The sequence below is a fragment of the Schistocerca gregaria genome, chromosome 4, assembly GCF_023897955.1.
Source record: "Schistocerca gregaria isolate iqSchGreg1 chromosome 4, iqSchGreg1.2, whole genome shotgun sequence".
In the NCBI taxonomy this organism is placed as follows: Eukaryota; Metazoa; Arthropoda; class Insecta; order Orthoptera; family Acrididae; genus Schistocerca; species Schistocerca gregaria.
In genome coordinates, this window is record NC_064923.1 from 26,844,869 (window position 1) to 26,853,733 (window position 8,865).

The window sequence follows — 8,865 nt, forward strand, 5'->3', positions numbered from 1 at the left end:
TGTGTGACGTGCTAACAGGGACGTATTACAGAGGCAGCGCGGCTAGCTCAGTAGGTAGAGCATGAGGCTGTCAATCTCAGGGTCGTTGGTTCGAGCCCCACGATGGGCGGAACGGAATTTTGTTCCGCTGCAGATGTAAATTACCGTTTTTCTGGTTAACGTGATGTAATGGAAATAGCAACTTTAAACATTGACTACGTCTCCGTCAGTCGCAAGGGGACTGTATTTGAAGGTGAAGGTGATTTTGTAGACATGTGTGAAAGACATGTCCTGAAATGCAAGTGGTGTTGTTTGGAGAGCACATCGGTTACGTGTCAGATGTGTAGCCATGTAGAATTGGGTCGCCATAGCTGCAAATATTAGTCGGTAATATGAAGTGTAGTCAGCTGAAGTCTGGTGATTCAGACGACCGTAAGGACGAAGTACATAAAAACTACCGCTAGGCCGCGCCTCTTTGGCTCAGTGGCAGAGCACTGGTCTAGTAAACCAGGGATCGTGAGTTCGATCCTCACAGGAGGCAGACGAGACGAATTATGGAAACCAGTTGCACGTCGTGGCCGTATAGCAAACAGTATCTGAGATGACGAACATTTAGTGACAGGCGTTTTATTAAGAATTATTCTCAGATGTGATTAACGCGAATTGCGCAGATAAAGCATTTGCCACAGCGGTACAGCATAAGGTGAGACGATGAAGTCTGAATTATATTTTATAGATGTATTTCTCACATATCTCAGAACCTGTCGTCGTCGTCGTCGTCGTCGTCGTCGTCGTCGTTGTCGACGCTTCTGCAGAAGAAGCAAATGGCCATCGTAGCAAATGCGGCGAGGGACGCCCTGCCTTCGATTCCGAATGCACAAAGTGTGTGGTCTTGTTTCCCAGTCTATATTTGGTCGGTCTCGTAAGAGGTTGAATGTAACGAATGGGTGGGAAAGAGCAAGGGGCAGCGGCTGTGTAGAACGAAAACACAATACCTCACGGGTGTGAGCGTTTCGAGATGAGTCGTATATAAGTTAAAATCGGTCGTCATTGATCGTGTGGCCTAATGGATAAGACGTCGGCCTTCGGATCCGAAGATTGCAGGTTCGAATCATGTCACGGTGGTGTTTTTCCAGTTCTGAAAAAGAAACTTACCGTTTTAGTGTAGCACTAGAGCAGTCGAAAAGGTGTGGATGTTGCTTTTGACCATTTTCTGCTTGGAGATGCTCTTGAGCTTGAAACACGCACAACAAGACAGGTGTTAACTAGCGAAACGGTCGGCAGAGTGCCGTCGCCGCGAGTTTTGGCTGGCACTTGCACATCTAGAACAACGTCGGAAAGTAACTAGTTCGGCTTATTAGTCACATCAAGTATGTGTGTTAATTTTGACGAAACTAGCTCTGCAGGTTGTCATGCAATTCTGTTACCTCTCAGAAATGATTATGAAATAAAAGTGAACTACGTGACGCGTGTGACGTTAGGAAAATATTAGGCAACATGGAGAGATTCAGTGTGGGACCAATCAACCCAAACGAGTACTGTGTGACGTGCTAACAGGTACGTATTACAGAGGCAGCGCGGCTTGCTCAGTAGGTAGAGCATGAGGCTCTTAGTCTCTGGGTCGTTGGTTCGAGCCCCACGATGGGCGGAACGGAATTTTGTTCTGCTGCAGATATAAATTACCGTTTTTCTGATTAACGTGATGAAATGGAAATAGCAACTTTAAACTTTGCCTACGACTCCGTCAGTCGCAAGGAAACTGTATTTGAAGGTGAAGGTGATTTTGTAGACATGTGTGAAAAACATGTTCTGAAATGCAAGTGGTTTTGTTTGGAGAGCACATCGGTTACGTGTCAGATCTGTAGCCAAGCAGTAATGGGTCGCCGTAGCTGCAATTATTACTTGGTAATGTGAAGTGTTGTCAGCTGAAGTCTGGTGATCCAGACGACCGTAAGGACGAAGTACGCAAAACTACCTCTAGGCCGCGCCTCTTTGGCTCAGTGGCAGAGCACCGGTCTAGTAAACCAGGGATTGTGAGTTCGATCCTCACATTAGGTAGACCAAATTTGGAACTCAGTTGCGCGTCGTGGCCGAATACCAAACAGTGTCTGGAATGACGAACGATTAGCGTCAGACGTTTTATTAAGAATTACTCTCAGATGTGATTAAGGCGAAAGGTGCAAATAAAGCATTTGCCAAAGCGATACAGCATATTTTCCTCCTATGTGATTGCCGCCGACCTTAACATCCATAGTCGCTCCGCTGCCCAGCTACAGCGGTGGCATCGGTTCCTCGCCACATTCCAAGCAGATGTCCTTCCTCTTCCCCAACACACCCGCCCTGAATCCAATACCACTCCCGATGTTGTACTGGCCTCCCCCAACCTCCTTGGCTACATAGCGGTGGACGTCCTTGATCCTATTGGCAGTGACCATCTCCCTGTCCTCCTTACCATATCTGACGGTCGTCGCCCCCGTCCCAACCCTCGCCTTGACCCAACCCCCTGGTATGTCCATGATTACTCCCGTGCCGACTGGAATGCCTAACGAGATACACTTACTGCCCGAGTAGATAGCCACCCCCTCACCTACCACCAACCTGATGACATCACCGACGCAGCGTCCTTTCTCCAGCAGACCTTGTCTGAGGCCGTGGAGGCCCACATCGCTATCCACCCGCAACGTCCCACTTTACCCCCACAGGCCGTTCTCCTCTTTCGAGAATCCCGTCGTCTTTACCGTGCCTTCCTTCACACGCGTGACCGGGACACACTACGACGCCACCACTACGACGCCACCGGCAACTCCAGAGACACATCCGGAACTTGCTCGCGGCTAAGAAATGCCGGGACTGGCGGCAGACATGCACCCGTCTTAATGCTACCCTACCTCTTAACTCGTCCAAGTACTGGTCTGCCTTCCGCCGCCTTACCGGATCTAAACCCCCCTCTTACTATCCTCTCCTCCATAATGACCGTCCCTTTCCTGACAACCTTAGTAAGGCCAACCATTTTGCCTCCTACCTCACGGATATCTTTACCGTCCCTGACGATCCCCAGTTCGATTATTCCCTCTTCCCCGATGTCCGCGATCGAACTGACACCTCTGTCCCTCCACTCGCTCCTGGCTTCCAATACTTGGACAACATTACACACACTGAACTCAATACCCCTATCACTACTCAAGACATCCTAGCTATACTCCGCACCAAACGCAACACCGCTGCTTGTCACGACCGTGTTACTTACCGTCATCTCTGTGAGGCTCCCGCCACCTTCCTCTCCACCCTGGCCAGACTGTACAATGTGGTCTTGTCCACCGGCTTCTACCCCGACATGTGGAAAACCTCCCAGATCCTAATGTTCCTCAAACCTGATAAACCTCCTTCCGCTGTCTCCTCCTACCGTCCTATAAGCCTTACCTCGGTCTTCAGCAAGGTCCTGTAATCCATTCTTACCCGCCGCATCCACCAGTACCTCCACCAGCATCGCTTCCTTCCCTCCACCCAATGTGGCTTCCGGCCATCCTTCTCTGCCGATGACCTTCCCCTTCACCTCACTCACCTCCTCTCAGAACAACTCAACTCCTGTCACTCTGCCATCTTCCTCTCCCTCGACCTTGAACGCGCATATGACCGTGTATGGCATTCTGGTCTCCTCTTCAAGCTCCAAACCTTTGCCCTTCCCATCAACTACATCCGTCTGGTCGCCTCCTTCATTTCCCACCGTCCTTCCTATGTCACCATCCACAACACGGATTCCTACACCTTCTACCCCTCCACCAGTGTGCCCCAAGGCTCCGTCCTTTCCCCTCTTCTTTACCTTCTTTATACGGCGGACATGCCTCCGCCTGCACCCCCTCTACACCTTCTTCAGTACGCCGATGACACCGCCTTCCTAGCCCTCGCCCCCACCCTGCAACGCTCCTAACACATTCTCCAATCCCATCTTGACCGGTTCACCTCTTGGTGTAACCAGTGGTTGCTCAAGGTCAATCCTTCCAAGACCCAGGCAATCATCGTAAACAAAACCACCCCTTCCCTCCATCTCCTTGATTTCTATCTTTCCATTTATGGCCGTCCTATTAACCTCACCCCCACCCTCAAGTACCTAGGCGTCACCCTTGATCGTCGCCTCTCCTGGACCCCTCATCTCCAGACAATCCAACCCAAGGCACGCTCCCGGCTCCGCCTCCTCAAGCTCCTCTCTGGCCGCACATGGGCTCTGGACCCGTCCACCGTCCTCCACACCTATAAATCCCTCATCTGTCCTATCCTTTGTTATGCCCATCCCGGTTGGATCTCCGCCCCTCCTACCTTTTACCAATCCTTTCAAGTCCTTGAACGCCATGCACACCGCCTCGCCTATAGCATCCGCCTCCTTTCCCCCATGCGGATCCTCTATGACCTCATCCCCTTCCCACACCTCCTCCTTTTCCTCGAACGGATACGGATCCTCTACACCTCCCGCAAGCTTGCTCCTCCCCACCCACTTGTCTCTCCCATCCTCTCCCACCCCAACCCACTGCCGCGCTGTACTCCTGTATCCCACCTGCTCTCCATCTTCACACTCTCCACACCCTCTCCCAAGGTGGCTTCCGCCAACTCCCCCTCCCGGATGATGCCCTCTTCCCCTCCATCTACCCCTCCTACCAACTTTGAACCTTGCCTTAACTCTCCTCTACTTATCCTGTGGACACCCTCTCTCCATTCTCTCCCTCCCTCCTTCCCTCACCTCCCCCTCTCCCTGCGCTTCCACACACCACCCCTCCCTCTCCCATCCTGTCCCCATTGGCATCAACCCCTCACTCATTCCCTCCTACCCTCGCCCCTTCCCCCTGGCAGGTTCCCGACCTTACTCGTGTGACAAGTGCATCACCAACCGCCGGACACTGTCGCCGCAGTGCTTATGTGTTTTGTCGTCCTGTTAATGCATCCGTGTCTCTTGTTCCATTCTCCATCATTCACGTGTGTACTTTGTATCTCTCCGTTATGTGCTGTGTGAATCGCTTTTAACTTGAGTCCTCCACAGTGAACGGCTTCTGTTATTTTACTCTGTTTGTCTACTGTTTTTTAACCTTCATGTCTCTTTGTATCTCTTACTGCTTGTACTATGTTCATGTCTGTGGCCGAAGAGCGGCTTAGTTACGCTGCTGCTGTGGTACCTATGTATAGGTATAAAATAACAATAAAAAAAAGATACAGCTTAAGGTGAGGCGAGGAAGTCTGCATTATATTTTATAGATGTATTTCTCACATATCTCCGAGCCTTTCGCGGTCGTCGTCGTCGTCGTCGTCGTCGTCGTCGTCGTCGCCGCTTCTGCAGAAGTAGCAATTTGCCATCATAGCAAATGCGGCGAGGGACGCCCTGCCTTCGATTCCGAATGCACAAAGTGTGTGGTCTTGTTTCCCAGTCTATATTTGGTCGGTCTCATAAGAAGTTGAATGTAACGAATGGGTGGGAAAGAGCAAGGGGCAGCGGCTGTGTAGAACGGAAACACAATTCCTCAGGGGTGTGAGCGTTTCGATATGAGTCGTATATAAGTTAAACTTTGTCGTCAGTGACTATGTGGCCTAATGGATAAGGCGTCGGACTTCGGATCCGAAGATGGCAGGTTCCAATCCTGTCACGGTGGTGTTTGTCCAGTTGTGAAAAAGAACCATACCGTTTTAGTGTAGCACTTGAGCAGTGGGAAACCGTGTGAATGTTGCTGTTGACCATTTTCTGCTTGGAGATGCTCTTGAGCTTGAAACACGCACAACAAGACCGGTGTTAACTAGCGAAATCGTCGGCAGAGTGCCGTCGCCGCGAGTTTTGACTGGCAGTTGCACATCTAAAACAACGTCGGAAAGTAACTCGTTCGGCTTATGAGTCACATAAAGTATGTGTGTTAATTTTGACGAAACTAGCTCTGCAGGTTGTCATGCGAATCTTATGCCTCTCAGAAATGATTATGAAATAAAAGTGAACTACGTGACGCGTGTAACGTTAGGAAAACATTAGGCAACATGGAGAGATCCTGTATGGGACCAATCAACCCAAACGAGTACTGTGTGACGTGCTAACAGGCACGTATTACAGAGGCAGCGCGGCTAGCTCAGTAGGTAGAGCATGAAGCTCTTAATCTCAGGGTCGTTGGTTCGAGCCCCACGATGGGTGGAACGGAATTTTGTTCCGCTGCAGATGTAACTTACCGTTTTTCTGATTAACGTGATGTAATGGAAATAGCAACTTTAAACTTTGCCTACGTCTCCGTCAGTCGCAAGGAAACTGTATTTGAAGGTGAAGGTGATTTTGTAGACATGTGAGAAAGACATGTTCTGAAATGCAAGTGGTGTTGTTTGGAGAGCACATCGGTTACGTGTCAGATGTGTAACCAAGCAGTAGTGGGTCTCCATAGCTGCAATTATTAGTCGGTAATATGAATTGTTGTCAGCTGAAGTCAGGTGATCCAGACGACCGTATGGACGAAGTACGCAAAACTACCGCTGGTCCGCGCCTATTTGGCTCAGTGGCTGAGCACTGGTGTAGTAATCCAGGGATTTTGATTTCGATCCTCACAGGAGGTAGACGAAATTTGGAAATCAGTTGCGCGTCGTGGCCGTATACCAAACAGTATCTGGGATGACGAACAATTAGCGACAGGCGTTTTATTAAGAATTATTCTCAGATGTGATTAGAGCGAATGGCGCAGATAAAGCATTGGCCAAAGCGGTACAGTATACGGTTTTTTCTTCGCCGGAAATCGAGGGAGTTGCGCCCATCGAGGATTGATTTCCGCAATCGTCGAAGCTATAGGTTTAGCAGCAGCAGCAGCATTTCCAGTAGCGGTTCCCGTCGCAGTTCCAGCAGTTCCGGCAGTTCCAGCACGTCCAACAGTTCCGGCAGCGCAGGCACCACTGTCAGCAGCAGCAGCAGCAGCAGCCGCCGCCCCCGCAGCGCGACTCCCTTCGCCGGTGCAGCCCTTCCTGCTCGCCGTTCTCGTTGCCGGCTGACGCAGTCTGCCCCGTTTGTCGTCATCGCCGCCGCCTCCGCCAGCCCGCCGCCGAGCCCGTCCTCCTCCGCCGCCGCAGCAGCAGGGCGGGGCCCCGGACCCCGCTCCCCGCCGTCGCAGCAGCAGCCGCCGCCGCCGTCTTCGCCTTCCTGGACTTGTGCAGTGTAGTGTAGTGTTCGTCTTCATCTTCGTGTTCGTTGTCTGTCATCCTTAGTGTTTCTTTTTCCCTCATCCCGTTCAGTTGTTTCATTTCACCATGACCACCCCTACCACCACCGCCACTATCACAGCCATAACTTACACCTCCCCCTCAGCAGCTACCACCACCATTACTTGGTGTGCTCAAACACCCCCCACCCCCTACATCCCACCCCTCCTCACCCTTGCCTCCCCAGCTCCCTTAGTCGCTCCTTCTCCCCCAGCCACCTTACCTGACCCCTTCCCTCCACTCCCCCACGCCACTTCATCCGATCATGCAGCCCCCGCCAGGGTTGTGGCTCGGAGAGCCACCACCCATGCCGCACCTTCACCAGCACCAGCACCAGCACCAGCACCTGCCCTCGTACCTGCATCATCTGCAGCACCGGCCCCAGCACCACTGCCGGGACCTGCCTCCCCGCATAATCTCCCTTTTGCTCCTGTACCCCGCCCCTCTTCCCATCCTGTAAAACGTCCAGGTGGCACCCCTGCCCACTCCACTCCCAAGAAATCACAGCCCCTTCCCCCTCCTCCCCCCAAAGATGCCATAGATGTCTCCCCGCCCGCCCCTTCTACCGCCACCTCTACCACACCCTCCTACAGATACGTCCTTTCCCATCCAGATCCCTCTCTCCTGGAGGCCCACAACCTCACCTTGCTCCTCTGCCAAAACTTTCCTGGCGCCCCTATCTCCCTTCTCACCCCCCGTAGGGACTCTGTCCTTATCACCTCCTCTAGTCCCACCCTCCACACCGACATCCTATCCCGCATCCCCATTACCCGTTTCAGCCCCAATGCCTCTCTTGCCCCTGCTCCTTCCCCTTCTTCCTCCCGTCAACCCCAACCCCCACGTCGCCCGCCAACCCTCACCGCCGTGATCACTCGGCTTAGTCCGACGATCACGGAGGAGGAGGTGTTGGCAGAGCTTAAGGCGCATCCCTACCTCGATGTTCGTGCCGTTCGCCGGATCCACAAACCTGCCAGCTCCACCCGCCTTATGTGGGTTTTCTCTGAGCACGCTCCTTCGATCGACCTTCTCCTTAAGGAGGGTGCCCTCCTCTTCAACCGCCGCTACAAGGTTGACCCTTACCACTCCCCTCCCCAGTCCATCCGATGCCAGAGGTGCCTGCGCTATAATGCACACCTAACATCTGAGTGCCGCGAGGCCCCTGTCTGCCCGCACTGCAAGCAAGCGCACTTCCTCCGGCAGTCCCCTCCATCCTGCAACACCTGTAACCTCCCTCACCCCAAATACTCACAGAAATGCAAGGCTCGACCAGCCCCTTCCACTTCTGAACTCACCGTCCCTGTCTGCCCTCTGGATGACCCTACCCCCCTGGTAAATCCCTTCGTCCCCCCCCCCACTGCCGAGGATATCATCCGCTTTGTCACCATTGTCCTCCAAAACGTCCATCCTTTTCAGCGCCCCCATACCCTCCAGCAGATATCCCTCGCCTCACGCTCCGTGTTCCATCTCAATACCTATGCCACCTACTCCCATAACCAGGCCCACTTCACCTTCTCCCGTCTTGACACCCTCATCTAAATTCCCATCATGGCGCGACAGCACCGTATCTTGTTCAATAACATCCGCTCCCTTCCTGTCAACAAGAACCTCCTTCTGCATACACTCACAACCCACCGCGTGGATGCCTTCCTCCTGAACGAAACCTTTCTCCAGCACCACATCACGGTC

General features: G+C 52.6%; 1 non-coding gene across 1 annotated transcript; it reads left to right on the plus strand.

Moving 5' to 3' along the window:
• The first annotated feature begins 448 nt into the window (after nucleotides 1-448).
• Nucleotides 449-520, plus strand: Trnat-agu (transfer RNA threonine (anticodon AGU)). The gene has a single exon. It is a non-coding gene; the product is annotated as a tRNA-Thr (tRNA).
• The last annotated feature ends 8,345 nt before the right edge of the window (nucleotides 521-8,865 follow it).